This window comes from Theropithecus gelada, chromosome 12, assembly GCF_003255815.1.
Source record: "Theropithecus gelada isolate Dixy chromosome 12, Tgel_1.0, whole genome shotgun sequence".
Lineage (NCBI taxonomy): Eukaryota > Metazoa > Chordata > Mammalia > Primates > Cercopithecidae > Theropithecus > Theropithecus gelada.
In genome coordinates, this window is record NC_037680.1 from 47,799,183 (window position 1) to 47,818,733 (window position 19,551).

Here is a 19,551-nt window from a genome sequence, read left to right on the forward strand (position 1 = left end):
AAAAAAAAAAAAAAAAAAAAAAAAAGAATAGTCAGCAATATGGATGCAAAATAGATTTTCCTGAACAAAATGCATGCTTTGCTGGGCATGGTGGCTCATGCCTGTAATCCCAGCAGTTTGGGAGGCCGAGGAGGGTGGATCACTTGAGGTCAGGAGTTTGAGACCAGCCTGGCCAACATAGGAAAACCCCATCTCTACTGAAAATACAAAAAAAAAAAGAAAAAATTATCAAGGAGTGATGGTATGCTCCTGTAATCCCAGCCACTTGGAGGCTGAGGCAAGAAAATCGCTTGAACCCAGGAGGCGGAGACTGCAGTGAGCCGAGATTGTGTCACTGCACTCCCACCTGGACAACAGAACAAGACTCTGTCTCAAAACAAAACAAAACAAAAATGCATGCTTAAGGCCAGGTGCAGTGCCTCACGCCTGTAATCCCAACATTTTGGGAGCCCAAGGCGAGAGAGTTACTTGAATCCAAGAGTTCAAGACCAGCCTGGGCAACATAGTGAGACCCTGTCTCCACAAAAAAAAAAAAAAAAAAAAAAAAATTACTCGGGGGTGGTGGTGCACGTCTGTGGTTCCAGCTACATGAGAGGCCGAGCCAGGAGGATGAGGCTGTAGTGAGCCATGATTGTGCCACTGCATTCTGGCTTGGGTCATAGAGAAAGACCCTGTCTTAAAAAAAGGAAAAAAAAAAAGCATGTTTACACCCTAGCTCGAGAGGAGAATCATCTGCTGATTAGCCCAAATCCATCTCCATTTCTGGAAGAATAACAAACATTTAAAGAATATGTCATCTTAATTACATACTTGTAAATGTGTCACTTTAAAATCTTTATGGAAAAGTATCAAAAAGAAGCTCTAAGGAGCTTACTTTTTCCAATAAGAAACCATTGTAATACTGCTTGACATTTCAGTTGTTCATCACAACGTTCAGCCTAATGCTGTCAGCTGTCAGGTGGAAACAGATGCTAAAAGGTGTGTGTATGTAATATGCATCACAGATTATTGGAGGTGCTATTAGGCGTAAAAATGCCATATACTGTGCACTCTTTACCACCCTACTGAAAATGAATAGGTTTAAGACTGTGAATTCCAAAATGAACTGCAGAATGTCAAAAACAGCTCTTTGTACTTTTAAACATAAAATTCAAGATTTTCCTTTTGGAAAAAAAAAAGTGGGGGCATAGTTACACATACCAACAAGACTGTAATGGTTCCATTCAAATGTGACTTAACAGTGATGAGAAATGAAACCTTCAACAGCAAGTGCAGATGCTCCTGTTTCTTATTTGTTTTCCTTCTCCAGTAAATGCAGCTCTTTGGTGGAGGCAAATGAAATGAAATGCTCCACCTACTACCACCTTTACCCTGATGTGCCTTTGTTCTTTTTGCCTGCCAATGTTCCACATAAGACTATCAGTGTTCTATAAAACCCTACCTGCAAAATTATTTTTAGAGCTCTTTCTGCAGTGAATAGTATTCATAAAATCTTCTGTATGCTGAAGAGTAGAAATTGATTACACCTAGAAAGAGAGGCAATTCATGCTCAAAAGTATAAAATGATGTAAACGTTTCCTACCCAGGAAAGGCAAATCAAAATGGAATTTCAATCCTTTAAATAATCACATGATACTTATCTATACCCATCTATATACAGAAGAGGGAAGAAAAAAAAAGTAAGAATTTCTCTCACTATAAATGACCAAGAGCCTCTGTAGACAGAGACAAAAAGATACAACCAGATTGGATTATTAGGCAATTCAGGAAAGTGTCAGAGAAATGTGAATCTTGCAGGCTGCTAGTCTGGGGAGAAAGCATAGTGTGACCAGGGTCTAAATATGTGGCAATTTCCCTACTTAGGCAGCTGTTTCTTTAATTAACCACACAAACACCTTTATTTCATTTACTTATCCATAACAGTTATGCACAGCCTTGCATTGCTATTTATCTTATTACATAAATATATAATAAACATATATAGGAGACTATATAATATAAACACATAATAAAATTATATAAATGCCTTCTTACTTAAATTGCAAGCTTCTAGAGGCAGCACCAAGCTGCTCATGAATTGTTTGACTGATTACATAAAAATGGTATTTGTCTGACATAAGTCTCATCGGATGGAAGTTACTTCATATTTTCCAGGGTGGATCCTAACTAAGATCCTTGCAGTGCGAAGGAAGTGACACAAGAATGTGACAATATACAGGTAGCTATCCAATTATATTAACTACAATGATTAACAAATATGTGCTTTGTATTATTACTACCATGTTAGCCTAAGGTTTGCTAGGTCATGGTTCAATTTTGTGGGAAAAGAAGGGCAGGGCCAGCCCCAAATAAAATTCTGGTAGAAAAAGTAGGTTTCTGCCACCAGAATGACCCAATCCCTTTATGTACCTTCTCTTAGCTCTTTTTTGGCATACTCTAATTTGAATACCAGTTTAACTCAGATATTATTTGCATAATATCTTATTCACACAAAACTGTGTGAATAAGTAGTATTTTTATTTGAAACAACACAAAGAGGTACAGTTAAAATATTCCATTCATCCAAAAAACAGCAAGAAAGGAAGAACAGAGGAATGAAAAACAAATAGGACAAATAGAAACAAATACAACAAATAAAAACAAATAGGACAAATAGAAAACAAATACCAAGATGGCATATTTAAACCCAACCATATCAATACTTACAATAAATGTAAATGGGTTCTAATTAAAAAGCAGATTATGAACTTGGATTAAAAAAAGTAAGACCCAGCAATATACTGTTTATAAGGCAAGCACTTTAAATATAAAGAAACAAACAGATCAGCATAAAAAAAAGGTATAGCATGTAAACACTGCATAAGAAAGCTGGTGGGGCTATATTAACAGACAAAGTAGACTTCAATGAAAAGACTATTAGAGAGAAAAAGAGGGACATTTAATAATGATAATAAGCCAATTCATCAAGACAACATAGCAGTCTTAAATATGCATGTACCTAATAACAAAGCTGTAAAATAAATGAAACAAAAAGACAGAACTTTCTAAAAGGAGAACTTAACAAATTCACAGTAATACTTGGAGATTTTAACAACCCTTTTTCAGTAATAAATACAAAAATAATCAGCAACAAGCTATCAAAAAATCAAAGAGGATAAAGAAGATTTGAACATTATTAACTTGACCTAGATGATATTTATAGAAAGAACATCATATGTAGCAATAGCAAGAATACACATTCTTTTCAAATGAACATGGAATATTCACCAAGGTAGACCATATGCTGGGCTATAAAACAAGTCTCAATAAATAGATAAATTTGGCTGGCTAGGCACAGTGGCTCATGCCTGTAATCCTAGCACTTTGGGAGGCTGAGGAGGGTGGATCACCTGTGGTCAGGAGTTTGAGACCAGCCTGGCCAACATGGTGAAAAACTGTCTCTACTAAAAATACAAAAAAAAAAAAAAAATTAGCTGGGTATGGTGGTGGGTGCCTACAATTGGCTGAGGCACAAGAATCACTTGAACCCGGGAAGCGGAGGTTGCAGTGAGCCGAGATCACGCCACTGCACTTCAGCCTGGGCGACAGAGTGGGACTCTGTCTCAAAAAATAGATAAATAAATAAAAATAAATCCCAAAGTATTAAAATCATACAGTGTGCTTTTTGGCTATAATAATATTAAATGTTAATATCTTGATGAACTAACTTGTATTAATAAATGTCCCTTCTTATCTCTGGTAATAGTCATTTTCTTGAGGTCTACTTTGTCTGATATTAACACAGGCCTACCAGGTGTCTAATGTAATGTTGTGTATGGCATGTTGTGTATCTTTTAAAAAAATTTTAGTCTATTTGTGTGTTTTTATTTTTTATTTTATTTTTAATTTAATTTTATTTTTTGAGACAGAGTCTTGCTGTATCGCCCAGGCTGGAGTGGAGTGCAGTGGTGCGATCTCGGCTCACTGCAAGCTCTGCCTCTCGGGTTCACGCCATTCTCCTGCCTCAGCCTCCCGAGTAGCTGGGACTACAGGCACCTGCCACCACGCCCGGCTAATTTTTTTTTTTTTTGTATTTTTAGTGGAGACGGGGTTTCACCGTGTTAGCCAGCATGGTCTCGATCTCCCGACCCTGTGATCTGCTCGTCTCGGCCTTGCAAAGTGCTGGGATTACAGGGGTGAGTCATCACACCCGGCCTTATTTGTATGTTTACATTTAAAGTGCTTTTCTGATAGGCAGCATATTGTCAATCCTTGCTTTTTAATCCAAATTCAAAATAATAATGATAGCTACAAGCGTTTCCAAATGTTAAGGAACTAAGCAACACAACTATAAATAACCTATAAGTAAAAGAACAAATCTGAAATTAGAATATATTTTGAACTGAATAACAAAATTTCAAAATATCAAAATTTATGGGATGCAACTAAAGCAGTGTACAGAGAGAAATTTATAGTTTTAAACATTTTTATTAGAAAGGAGAAAGATGTTAAATCATTAATCTCAGCTTTTTTTTTTTTTTTTTTTTTTTGACAAGGTCTTGCTCTATCACCCAGACTAGAGTACAATGGCACGATCATAGCTCACTGCAGCCTTGAATTCCTGGGGTCAAGTGATCCTCCTGCTTTGGCCTCCCAAGTAGCTAGGACTACACTCATGTGCCACCCACAACTGGCTCCTTTTTTTTTTTTTTTTTTTAGACAAGGTCTTGCTCTAGCACCCAGACTAGAGTACAATGGCATGATCATAGCTCACTGCAGCCTTGAATTCCTGCGGTCAAGTGATCCTCCTGCTTTGGCCTCCCAAGTAGCTAGGACTACACTCATGTGCCACCCACACCTGGCTACTTTTTTTTTTTTTTTTTTTTTAAGAGACAAGGTCTGCCTATGTTGCTCAGGCTAGTCTTGAACTCTTGGGCTCAAGGGATCCTCCCACCTCGGCCTCCCAAAGTGCTGAGATTTACAAGCATCAGCCACCTTGCCTGGCCTCAGCTTCTATCTTCGCAAGCTAGAAAAATAAGAATAAATTAGACCCAAAGTAAGTAGAAAGAAGGAAATAATAAAACAGAAAGCAATGAAATAGAAAATGGGGCCAGGCATGGTGGTTCATGCCTGTAATCTCAGAGCTATGGAAGGGAGGTCAAGGTGGGCAGATCACTTGAGGCCAAGACTTTGAGACTAGCCTAGGCAAAATAGTGAGACCTTATCTCTAAAACAAACAAACAAACAAACAAAAACTTCAAACAAACAAAATTAGCCAGTGTCTGTAGTCCCAGCTACTTGGGAGGCCAACGAGGGAGGATCACTTGAGTTCAGGAGTTCAAGGCTGCAGGGAGCTATGATCATGCTATTGCACTGCATCCTGGGCGACAGAGCAATACCCTATCTAAAAAAAAAAAAAAAAATAAAAAGAGAGAGGGAGGGAGGGAAGGAGGGAAAATGAGCAAAGCAGGGAAAAATCAGTCAAAAGTTAGTTCTTTGGAAAGATTAATAAAACTGATAAACTTCTGGCAAGACTGATATCAAACATGTGTTTCACAAAACACAAACTTCCAATAATAGGAATGAGAAATGAGATATCACCACAGACCTTACAGACATTGAAAAGCTAATACTGGGATATTATGGACAATTTTATTGCATTCATTAGATGGGACAAAGTCCTTGAAAACCATAACTTACTAATAATAACAAAATAACACAAGAGAAAATCTGAATAGCCCTAAATTTATTAATTACATTTGTAATTAAAATCGAAACAAACCACACACCTAATAGGATGGCTGGTATTTAAAAACAGCAGCAACAGCCCAGAATATAACAAGTATTGGTGAGGATGTGGAGAAATTGGGAAACTGGAGCCCTTATTCATTGCTATTGAAATATAAGATGATACAGCTGCTATGAAAAAACATTATGGTGAATCCTCAAAAATTAACATAGAATTACCGTACAATTCAGCAATTCTACTTCTGGGTATATACCCAAAAGAAGTGAAAGCAGAGACCAAAGAGATATTTGTACACCCATATTCATAGCAACATCATTCACAATAGACAAAAGGTAGAAGCAACCCACGTGTCCACTGAAGATAAATGAACAAAATGTGATACATACATACATACATATATATATGTACAATGGAACGTTATCCAGCCTTGAAAGGAAATTTTGACACATGCTACAACCATGGATGAATCTTAAAGATATTATGATAAGTGAAATAAGCCAGTCATAAAAGGACACATATTGTATGATTCCTCTTGTATAAGGTTCCTAGAGCAGTCAAACTGACAGAGACAGGAAGTGGAGTGGTGTTTGGCAGAGGCTGGGGAATGGAGAATCAAGTTTCTAATGGATATGGGAAGGGGCGAGAGGAAATGGGGAGATGCAGATCAAAGGATACAAAGTTGCAGATAAGTAGGATGAACATGTCCAGAGATCTAACGTACAATGTGAGGGTTACAGTCAATATTTTATTATATTTGGGATTTTTGCTGAAAGAGTAGATTTTAGGTACACTTGCCACACATACACACAAAGGTAACTATGTGAGATGATATATTTGTTAATCTACTTGCCTATGGCAACCACTTCACTGTGTATATATGTATTAAAACATCTTCTTGTATACCTGATATATACAATTAAAGAAGAGACGCTAGACACCAAAAAAGTAAAAAATAAATAAAGAGTTTCATTTAGGGAAGATGAAAAAGTTCTGGAGATGGATGAAGTCTAAGAGTATGAAGAAGGCGGCCAGGCGCGGTGGCTCAAGCCTATAATCCCAGCACTTTGGGAGGCCGAGGCGGCAGGATCACGAGGTCAGGAGATGGAGACCATCCTGGCTGACTCGGTGAAACCCCGTCTCTACTAAAAACTACGAAAAAAAAAATTAGCCCGGCGTGGTGGCGGGCGCCTGTAGTCTCAGCTACTCGGGAGGCTGAGGCAGGAGAACGGCGTGAACCCGGAAGGCAGAACTTGCAGTGAGCTGAGATGGCGCCATTGCACTCCAGCCTGGGTGACAGAGTGAGACTCCGTCACACACACACAAAAAAACGAAAAACAAAACAGTATGAAGAAGGCAACAGAAATTTCCACAATTCCTGATAAGGTGTTTCAGTTTTTTAAAATTTACTATGTGAAAAATCTGAGAACGTGGTCCTGACCCTTCACTTAACTCAAACTAATGTCACATAAAAGGCATACATTGTACCAACTTTGCCCACAGGTTCCCATTTTCAGCTCACCATCCTATGAAGCTCCTTCCTCTTGAATCCTAAGAAGGCCAAAATGAAACAGAAAAAGCATGACTTTAGGGGCATGCCGCGTGAGATCTTAACGCTAAGGCTCAGTCATGAATAGGCAATGGCTAAAGCAATCACTAAGGAACAGACAAGAAAGAAAACAAAACTCATTCAAGTATTAGATTGACAGTGTCGTTAAAAATCGCATTTATTACGCTACCAAATATAAAGCATACCAAGAAAAGCTGACAGACTTCCTGCCAGCTCTAGGTGTAGGTAGGTATGTGCCTATTTTAGAATGTAAGGAAAAGAACAAATGTATAAAAGGACTTGGGTTCAGCATACATAGTAATCTGACAAGCCAAGGGGAAGGTGGTTTTAATAGGTTCCAGTTTCCTGAGCAGACTACCACCACAATGAGCACAGTGGCAAAAGCAGCAGCCTTGATACAGAAGGCCAACGTGTGGGGAGCAGCTCTCTCCCCAGCTACAAATTTTGGCTAGATGCTTTGCCTACCACTAAAATGGAGTCCTTTTCACAATGATTCATACATCTGCCTGACCATATCAACAAACTATAACATATGCTACAGGAATAGGTAAAATGTGTGTAATGCACATGACAAAATACCTCTTAACTGCAAATTTTGCTTTTGGGGAGCAACAGTTTTGAGTAATACTGTTTTTTTTTTTTAAAGAAGGATTTTAATAAAAGGAAAGACTCCATAGTATATTTTGCAAATTGAAAAAATATTTTAGAAAGTAAAGGCTGAACACAGTGGCTCATGTCTGTAATCTCAGCACTTTTGGAGGCCAAGGCAGGAGGACTGCTCAAGCCCAGGAGTTTAAGATTAGCCTGGGCAACATAGACAGACCTCATCTCAAAATAAAAATAAATAAATAAAAGGAAATAAAGCATCAATTCCAATATATCTTCCATGTAAATTTCATTTTTTTTTTTTAGAAAAGTTAAATAGGTACCATGTGTGATGACCTATCCTCAGCACTTATATAGAGTATATTATCTTATTTAGCTTCCATTCCCTATCAAGGGGTACTGTTTTAAGGAAAAAGCCTATAAAGGACGAAGTAAACTAACAGGCCTAAAATCACCCAGCTAAAAATTGACAGAGATTCAATTCCAGTCCAAGCATCTAATTAAAGAATCCACATTCTACCTTTTCGGATTTTTTGTTTTTGCTTTTTTGAACAGCATTATTATTCACATACATATACCCCATTTGCCTTCTACTTTTGTATACCACATATACAAGAAGGATCATGTTACTGACTCCCCAGTCTTTAATGGGGTTGCTAATTTGTTGTAACTGATTTCAGAGGCCCAGAATTCCTTCTCTCCCTTCATCTCTCTCAACTGTTTTTCTCTTGGGCCTTAATCAAATAGCAAGCAAGCAATGCCATTGGTAGCCAGCAGTCCCCAGATTTAGGAGAGCACAGTCATTCTCTTATTTGGCTTGTCACATTACTATATATGCTGAACCCATATATAACAATATGTATAATCTGTACTCAAATCTCAAGGTGCAGACAAAGGGCTCTTGCATCACCTAAATAATGTAACATTTTAACACCCAGGTCTTTTCACTGGTTTGATTTTGCAGAGCTGAGCAGTAGAGACAAAGAACGACTTCTTAGTTCCCTTGCTTTTTAAGCTGGTTCCTAAGACTGCTTTCTTGCATTTTAATACTACTAGAGGAACACCAAAGAAATAGAGCAAATCGTACTGCTGTTTGTATGAATCTATAACAATTATCCCTGGGGCACTTAGCTAGCTCTAGGAAAAACTATTTGTAAAATTCCCCAAGGATGATTCCCAGTTGTCTCAGCTTGCTGCAACCCCAGGGAGAGGAACTGCTATTAACCATACACTAAATGCCAGTCCACCATTTAAAAGTTAACTTCCCTTCAATGTTTCCTGACTTCTGAGTATCCTTTAAATAAATAAATTAGTGAGACATTCATGTTTTCACCTTTGTAACTGTTTAGCATTTCTTCTCAGCGGGGAAGCTGGTACAAAGGTTTTCATTCAGAGGAGCAAACATCATCTAGAATTAACTTGCACTAAACATTACCTGAGAGGCTAGCATTAATAAGAACAAATTAAGCGCTACTGCTGTACTTTTTTGGAGAGTGAAAGCTGACAGGTAAGAAACACTTAAGTATCAACTACACTGCAGTGAAAACTGAAGCTTCAATTAACCCTGGCAATTTCAGAGAACTCGGAGGGTGACCATCTGCCAGGCAAACAGCTTAGGCAACTCATGCATCTTGTTTTAATCTTTCTTTGGATGATTATAATTTCAGGGTATAAATAAGGTTATTAGCAAGAACAGAACAACAACAATAATTACAGTAAGTATTTGCAGAGCACTTTGATCACACTATGACGTCAGTAACTCTGCAGCTTCAAAATGGGAATCTCATGCTTAGTGTTTGTTCTCCATGACTGCCCTGAATGGTGGCTACATGATACACTCACTCACACAAAAAGAGGCAACTGGGACTCAGAAGTTAACTCTCTAAGGGATTTAATGTAAGCTCATCTCAAAGCCATCTCAATCTAAAATATCTGAACTATTCTTATTTCTCTGGACATTGTTTCTAAACATGTTATACTGGGCCAGAATGAAATTGGTTTTAACTTATTTACCTGGCATTTCACATTTAGACTTCTGTGTACAGAAGAGGAAAAAAGCCTGGATTCTTGATGGCATCATTGAACAGGTAAACCAGTGATAGTCTATCTCTGGACTTCTTGCTAGGTGAAAAAAGTAAATCCTTTTATATTTTAGCCACTATTAGATTTTCTGTTATGTAATATGTATTATTGTTAAGTCCTGGGATTTCAGAGACAAATCCATCTGTTTTCTGCTCTCAAGAATTACCATTAAGTGAAGAAGAAAGAGATGCAAACAAAGAGTCCTGACATTATATATAGTAAAGGTAAGTACAAAATGCTATTGGAGCACAGAGGAGTGAATGATTAAGTCTACTAGTGGTGGCTCTGAGAAGCTTTCTGGTGGAGGCAATATTTGTGCTGGGTATAGAAGAATGAGTAACATTCCACGGAGAAAAGGGTAAAGGCCAGGGAATTTCAGGCAGGATGATTAGCACAGATAAAGATTAAACAGGTATGAAAACATGGAATATTCAGAGAATAAAAAGTAATATAGAAAAAGGTGCTGACCTAAATAATTCTGGATATTAATAGTGTCTATAAAACTAAAGGCAATAGGAATGGTAATAAGCACTGTACTCTAGTTGAAAAAGGGTTAACAATTCTGAAATCAGTACACAAGGAAATCAGAATTGAACAATTAGTAAGTAGGTGATACTTGGTAGAAGCCAGGTTTCTCATTGTTGGAGTGGGAGGTTACAAACAAAGGGAAGAAAAGGCTAGAATAATTTATATGGTGATGGCTTAGAATGTGAGTCATTTGTATGCACTCATATTTAGCTTAATATACATATGTTACATATAGAAATATTTGTAGATATGTAGGTATACATTGATTAGTATACACACATATATTTCCTTACTCTGTCATCTGAGAGGGCCTAGAAGTCACCACATCCCGGTGGCAACAAGCACACCCAGTACCCAGATCTTCATTTCTAACCATTCTCTAATAAAACAGAACCATGGCTCCTTGGAGAAATGGCTGATTCTAGGATTGAGGCAGAGAATAAAAGATGAGCCAAGAGCGTCTTATAGTGCCAGAAAGTAAGGAAGTGCACACACACACCCCAAAAAACAAAAAACCTACAGTGCTGAGGGTATTGTCAAAAGGACACGGGAGCCAACTGAACGTGCACCCAATGGCCAAAGCTAGAACACTCTGACCAACAAAATAAAAAGTAGTTTTGGATTACAACCCAAAGAATAAAATAAATATCCAGGTATCCATACTCATATAAATGATTAAACAAATAAATGAGGGAGAAGAGAGAAATCGTCCATGCAAACAGTTACTGAATAATTTATGTAAATAAACACTCTTCCCTTAAGGAGGTGGAACATAACTCCTCATTAAGTGTGGGCAGCACATAGTGACTTCTTTCTAAAGAGTTCAGTGTGGAAAGGGGGAAAAAATAACTCTGCAGCGGAGTAACTTGACAAAGACTTCCTCAGCCAGGTGATCAAGGTTAACAAAAACAGTGATAGTGCTGATAGTATGTATTCTTGCTTTGATGTGATAAAAACAGCACTTTACCTCTGTGTTCTTCCTCCCCAACCCCCATAACTTCAGTCTAATCAAAAGAAAACTATCAGATAAACCCCAGTTGACAGACATTCTATAAAATATGACTAATACTCCCCAAACTGTCAAGGTCATCAAAAACAAAGTCTGAGAGACTGCCAGAGCCAAGCAAAATAAGGAGACATGATAACTACATGTAATGTGGTGTCCTGGATGGAATCCTGGAACTCAAAAAAGTCATTAGGTAAAAAGTAAGGAAATCTGAATAAAATATAGACTTTGGTTAACAATAATGTATCAATATTGGTTCATTAACTGTAACAAATGTACCACAGGAATCTGTTACTAATAAGGGAGACGGGGTATGGACTATATGGAAACTCTCTATACTAACTTCACAGTTTCTTCATAAATCTAAAAGTGTTCTAAAATTAAAAATGTAAAACAAAATAATTTTGTATGACTACAGACTATGATGTAAGGGGCAGACAGGTGGAGTGGGGAGGTAGTTATAAGGCTGGAAAGTTAGGCAGAGGCCAGATAGGAATCTTTATGTATACCAAATTAAGCAGTTTGAATATTTTCTCGTAGGCAATGCAACAAACAGAATTTTAAATAAGAGAGCAAGGTGATGAGATCTGTTCAGTAGTCCCCCCCGCATCCTGTCTTCAGGGGATAGGTTCCAAGATCCCTAGTGGATGCCTGAAACTGTGAATAGTAACAAACCCTATATATACTGTGGTTTTTCATATATATATATATATATGTATATATATATATGATACTTTAATTTACAAATTAGGCATAAGAGATTAACAACTAATAAAATAGAACAGTTATAACAATATACAATAAGTTATGTGAATGTAGTCTCTCCCTCTCTCTCAAAATAGCTTATTATACTGTATTAACCCTTCCTGTGTTGATGTGATAAAATGCTTGCATGATAAGATGTAGTGAGGTGAATGATGCAGGCATCGTGACATAGTGTTAAGCTACTATTGACCTACATCTGAAGAAGGATCAGCTGCTTCAGGTAATCCTGGATCATGGAGCCATACGGTGTCAATGGTTGGCTGTAAGGAGCAGATGATGACTACCGGGGAGTTAGAATTTACAGAGTAGATACACTGGACAAAAGAGTGATTCACTTCCTGGGCAGGACAGAGTGAGATGGTGTGACATTTCATCATGCTACTCAGAATGGCATGCAGTCTAAAACTTCTGCCTTGTTTACTTCTGGAATTTTCCATGTAATATTTTCAGACCATGGTTGACAGTGGGTAAATCAACCATGGAAAGTGAAACCATGGATAATGAGGGACATTATTTATAAAGATTATAAAGATTTATAAAATGTATTTATATCAATTATAATGGCCTTAAAACTACCAATGACTGATCAGTGAAAATCAAAGTTCTGGGACCAGGACATGCATAGCATTTAAAATCTCCACATACAATCTTGGTGTACACTGAGGATTGAGAACCACTCAGACACAGAATTAATGAGAAGAGAAAGAGGCCCAGGGCTACACACTAAGTCTATCAGATCATGAGAGCTAAAGAAAACAGTGGCCATGAGTATCAACGAGGGCACACATTCAAGTCACACTTCAGAGGCAGAATCAATGAATTTCTTGCAGTGACTAGATGTAAAAGTTGCCTACAGTGAAATAGGAGACAAGGTTTCTGGCTTACTAGCTGAGTAGATGTTGATGATATTCAAAACAGAGTTCACACACACACACAAAGGCTGGATAATGGTGGGATGAAGGTAGGGAAGGGAAGATAATGAGTTCAATTTGCACATGATGAACTTTAAGGATCCTACAATATATTCAAATGGATATCCCCAATAAGTAGTTAGAAACAATCCATGTGAGTGGTAGGTGCTAAAGATGTGTATCTGGGAGTCAAGTCCTGGGTTTACAGGTGATGGCTGAAGTCAAGAGGAACTGATCAAGAAAAAAAAAAATAGGGCAGATGGAACTAATGGTAATACTGACATTTAGGAAGAAGAGGAGTTAGTTTATGGGACTGAATACTAAAAGAAGCCAAAAATTAACGATTACTTTTGGAAATATAGGAGATCAGTGATGACCTTTATCAAGGTGATTTGAACCCTGGCTTTGCCAGCAGAATACAGTTTAATGAATATATAAGTCATTGGAGTAAAGGAGGTAATGAATGTAGACGACTGATAGGCAGAGGAGAGAAAAGGAGAGAAGTTGGGCTGTCTTTTGAGGGATCATGTAGGTCAAAGAAGGGTATTTGTTAAGCTGCAAAGCATCTTGAGCATCATTGTAGGATGAGAGAAAACACACACACAGACTGAAGATACTGAAAAGAGAAAATTGCTGACAAAACAAGTTTTGAGAATAAGTAGGCCAAAGAAAGAGGAAATAAGTACACAGAAAACACATCAGCTATGTGAGGTATCTAGAACAACTTCATGCTCTGAAGAGTAAGAACAGGTGAGTTTGTAGTGGAAGAGAAGATGGCTAAGACAGTCCTTTCCCAACGCGCTCTTCTTCATGAAGTAAGAGGCTGTAAGGTAGGGGGCACGAGAAAAGGAGGAACAGAAAAAAATGGGAAAGGACACTAACAACATTTGAATAAAGGAATGCCAATGAACATAAGTTACCTATCTAAGGATGCAGCTCAAATTAGTGGTTATTTATTGGTTGTCTCTCAAGTATTCACTCCCTACTTCCCATAGCTCATGGACTTGAAATCTGTACATTTTCTGAGAGGCCAGAGTGGACCTGACTGAAGCCAGAGGTGAACTTATACCCTATGCTAAGCCAATCGGCACATTCTATACCTCTGGGCATAGTGATTGGTTAGGAAGTGGGCATGTGGCCAAACCTGTCCAACAGAGTACCTTTCTGTTTTACTGCTAGAGATCTGGGAACAAAGATAATTTCTAATACCTATTAGGTATGAAAGAGGAAGCACCTGTTATGATGAAAGAGGGGCTTTTTCAACAGCCCCAAAGCTGTTGAAAGCTGTATTAGTCAGCTTGGGCTGCCACAGAAAATATCATAGACTGGGTTGCTTAAACAACAGAAATTTTATTTTCTCACAGGTCTGGAGGCTAGAAGTCCCATACCAAAGTGCTGGCCGATTTGGTTCCTGGCTTGTAAACAGCCACCTTCTCATTGTGTCCTCCAGTGGCCTCTGTACATTCGCAGAGAGAGAGAGATATCTTTGATATCTTCTCCTCTTTATAAGGACACCAGTTCTATTGAATTAGGGCCTTACCCCTAAAACCTCACTTAACCTTTATTACCTCCATAAAGGCCCATTTCTAAATATAGTCACATTGCGGGGTAGGCCTTCAGCATATGAATTTAGGGGGACACAATGCAGTCCATAACAAAAGCCACCTTGGAGCCATGAGTGGGCCTAGCGTTAGGAATGCATGGTACAAATGTAGGATGAAGCCAACTATGAGGCAAGAAAACTGGGAAGCTAAAAAGAGGTTAATAAGTCCCATTGTTAACTAGTTGAATTAAATTCCTCTGTTTTTTTTTTTTTTTTTTTAGTTATTGAGCCAATATATTTCTTAATTATTTAAGCCAGTCTGAGTTTTCTGTTATCTGCAACCAAAAGTAACATCACTGATAGGGCAGTTACTGATTTCCTCTACTACCTAGCTTGTGGGGCAAAATATTTGATTTGATCTGGATTAGGACTATTTAGGCTTGTAGTGTGGAAAGCAATGGTGATTTAAGATGGTGGAAGTGAAGGAAAATATAACTAGTAACCACAGAGTAAGCCCATGCTGACTGGGAAAAAAATAATAAAAAGAGAAGAGGAGGGTAGAAGGAATTGGAGGAGCTGATGGACTTGAAGTGGCTGGAGTCTGGGTTTAAAAGAAACAAGGGGAGGGACCCAGCAACTTGGGAGACTGAGGTAGGAGGATCGCTTGAGCCCAGGATTTTGAGGCTGCAGTGAACCATGATCATGGCTAGGCGACAGGGCAAGACCCCGACTCTAAAAGGAGGGGGAAATGGAAAGAAACAGGGGATGGAGAAGACAGATAGGAGGTACTGGTTAGGAATGACACCTTCTAAGTTTTTTTGTTAACCCATGTCACTTAGTAACAAAAACAGTAAACACTGTAACAATGAGAAGGAACTACTGCTTTGAACAAGAGGCTCTTACAGTGTGGCCAAAACCACAAGGCCACAAATGCCTATGCAAGAGAACGCTTTCAGTATTGACAAAAGCTAAAACATGGACTCCCATCCACCATCTTATGCTAATCTTCTGAAAAGTCATTATAATAGATCTCCATCCCTTGCCCTTCAGAAACAGTCCCCTACTGGACACATCTGCTAAAAAAGGGTTTGTCAAACCAAGGTCCTATGGCAATTATTTAAATTGTGTTTTTATTATGAAAATAATCTAAAATTCAATAGGAGCCATGTATAACTGCTACTTGATTTCAGTGTCTGTTTGCATTTATGATCTTGTTGGCAATAAGCAGCACAGATGTAACACATAATGATGCATCTGAGTATACAGCACACTGTAAAAAGATTCTGCAGTATTTTGGATAAAGAAAAGTGGTGAGGGAACTGGGAAGACACATAGCACACAACAGCACAGATTGGCTGAAGTCAAAAGAACCTGCGTGATGATGGTCAGTAGCTTCTTTACAATGAGAGTTGCAATTTATTTTCAGTAAAACATCAGCAGTCACACTATACTGCTGTTAATTTGAGTTTTATTGGTGTTGTGGTTGTACTTCTACTTATTTTGATTTTGTGGCTGAATAGGAGCTCTATGTATAAGGAGCTTATACCTAGATTTGTGTTCATAAACAACATAGTAAGAATATTGTAAGTCAACTGAGGGAACTGAAAATATTTTTCCTTTAAACAGAGATTTATTTCTCAGCATTTAGAAATAGTATTAGAAAATTCTGTTCCAGATTTTTTTTTTTTTTTGATATGGAGTTTCGCTCTTGTTCCCCAGGCTGGAGTGCAAGGGCACGATCTTGGCTTACCGCAACCTCTGCCTGCCGGGTTCAAGTGATTCTCCTGCCTCAGCCTCCAGAGTAGCTGGGATTATAGGCATGCACCACCACGCCTGGCTAATTTTGTATTTTTAGTAGAGAGGTGGTTTCTCCATGTTGGTCAGAATGGTCTGGAACTCCCAATCTCAGGTGATCCACTCACCTCGGCCTCCTAAAGTGCTGGGATTACAGGCGTGAGCCACCGTGCCCAGCCTCTGGGAATTCTACTCTTACTGCTCCTTAATAGCAGAAATATCCCTAAGTAGGGCAGAGTCACCTCGATTCTCCGCAGAAAGCAATTTCAGGTGGCGCTGAAGGGTTTGGACTAGGTTGATTCAGGATCTGCCACTTACTACCACAGGCTGTATCACTACCAGAGGTTGTCTTAGTTTTACAACCTCTGGCATGATATTTAACTTTGCTAGTCTCAATTTCTGTAATAAAATGTGGCTAATAAGGTTATTTCCAAAGATAGGAAGCTTCTGGGAGGTAACACATGTAGCTTAGTGCTGGGTGCGTGGTAAGTATTCAATCAGTGTTAACTCATTTGCTGTTATCACTAGTCTGCCTCTCCTCACGATTTCCAAAGGACTTTGTGAATACCACAGGATCAAGCCTTCCACTAAGATGCTGCTTAGTTTGAACAGCCCTAGGTAGTCCCAACTTTTCAAGAAGGCAAAAGACTAATTTACCAATGAAGCAGGATGGTATAGTAGAGGGCTGAACCGACAACAGGCTTAGTCTCAAGTTCAAGTCACTTAATAGGTGGCTGAGCCAGGACTTGAAGTTGAGACTAAGTCTGTCGTCAGTTCATGATTTTTTAGGGAAAGTCACTCTGCTTAAGCCTATCAGTGCATTTGTAAAACGGAAAGAATTCTTAAGTCACAAAGTTCTTACAAAGAAAATTATAAACTACATAGTGCCTTACAAATGTAAAGTCAAATTATTATTCAACAAATTCCGGAAACATTTCTAAGGCGCACCTCTTAAAACCTAAAACAGAAAAAAAAAAAAAAAAAAAAACCCACAAAATAAAATTAATAAATAGGAACACCATCCCACCTCCCACTGTCTGGCAATCAAGTGCTGAGGCAGTCAGTTAGGACCACAAGCTAAAATGAAAGTAACAATCAAGTCTTACTTTCTGCAACAGTCTAAGCAGGAGGCAAAAAGAAGTGCTAGCTCCCCAGCTTTCCATTCTCCCCCACTGAATGGTAGCACTGGGTGAGGATCAAGTAGACACGGCATAGATGGGGAAATTGTCTTCCTGTCAAGGAGGGGTGGGAGAAGGCTCTCGCTTTTCTAAATGGACCCCTGGGGTGAAGGTGGTCAGGGACGTGGGAGGGCAGAGGAGGGAGCCTGGAATGGAAGGAAGTCCTCTGAATGGAGGCATCTGGGTTAGGAATGCAGGGGGCTGATTCCTAGACTACAGTCCCTCCAGGAAACTGCAATGTTCTAGCTGTGCACCAACTACGGTGTAGGGAAGGCAGCTTCTCCCCATGAGGTCCTCCAGGCAGAGCCTTGTAATTGTCTATGGTCAGGCTGGAAAGATCACATGTGGAATTTCGACCTACAGCCAGACTCCTCACCCGCAAAGAAGTAAACCTTATCCCAGGAAACTATATAAACTTTTAAAAAATCAATAAATTTAAGAAAGGTTTAGAAAAGTCCATGAATAATAATGTCACAGCAAGCAGCTGAAGAATAATTAAGAATATTAATTTTGTTCTTAATCTCCAAGGAACACATCATATAGAGAAACCTTAGTAATCTTTCACCTATGAAAGGTCTTACTCCCACGCTCATTTGTAAGACAGCTGTTAAGAGCTCAGAACCACATTTTCTATAGGAACATTTTAAATGGTGATTAAGAAACCAGGCCAGTCCACACATGCTTTTTAAATCCATAATGTAGATGAAAAGAAATGTGCTTGTTTATTTTAAATGGTCTTAGAAAACTGGCAAATCCTATTTTCCCAAATAGCTGAAACATTGCCAATCCACACTGCCTGGGGCAACTTGAATCTTATTTAATATAAAAACAATCTGATTAAATATGATTCTTTCCAATCAACAACAAAACACATAAAACCTGTCAACCATCTCCTTGCCACCTGACAACATAAGATATGTCTAGAAGGTACTAGTGTTGTTTAGTTAAAAACTAGACCTGTACCTCAAAATAAGTGTTGTCCCTTCAAATAAGTCACTTTAAGAGATAACTATTTATTCCAATAATAGCAAAACACTTTTGAAATTCCATTTTCAGATAATGTCCTCATAGCAAGCTATTGTTCTTTTTCATATCCTCAATGATGGCAAACTCTTTACTTTAGAAGAATATATTTTGCTTTCAGGGTAAGGTGTTGTTCTTGTTGCCATAAATGTATAAACTCCCAACATAAACAGCTTGGAATAATACTCATTAAGATACAGCTTCTGGTATGTTGTTTCCTTGAACAGTCTTAAGCAGTCATACCTCATAAATCCAGTTCACATAGTACATACTGTAATACCACAAATGATAGTATCTTTAGATATTACTTAGATAATAGCCTTAGATATTACTCTTTTCTAAGAACCAAAGTTATCTGGAAATATGAGCTGATGTTTTTAAAAAGTGTTTTTATGTAAATGGGACATATACAGTGGGAAAGATAGATCCCTCTACAAATTCAACACAAAATAATGTGAAATACCTAGGAATAAACCTAGCCAGAAATGTATAAGATCAACATGAAGAAAGCTATACAACTGTACAGAGGGACATGGAAGACAATTTTATTAAGTAGGAAGACAGTTTACATGGGTTTCTGGGGCTGAAGATTCAATAGTGTAAAAATATAAATTCTCACCAAATCATCTATAAAATTAAATTAATTCCAATAGAAATTCCAAAAATGTTTTGGGGGAACTTTTAACAAATAATTTAAAAGTTCACATGGACAAATAAACATGCAGGAAGCACCAGATAAATACTAGAGGGAGAAAGAGTGATGTGATTGTGTTGGGTGGAGCTGGGGGATGGTGTGTACTTGTTCTTCCAGACATTACAA

The 19,551-nt window shown here is 38.3% G+C and overlaps 1 protein-coding gene across 4 annotated transcripts in view; it reads right to left on the reverse strand.

Moving 5' to 3' along the window:
• Positions 1-19,551, reverse strand: part of METTL8 (methyltransferase like 8) — a 102,339-nt gene that overhangs the window by 58,257 nt on the left and 24,531 nt on the right. The gene's annotated exons all lie outside the window — the stretch shown is intronic.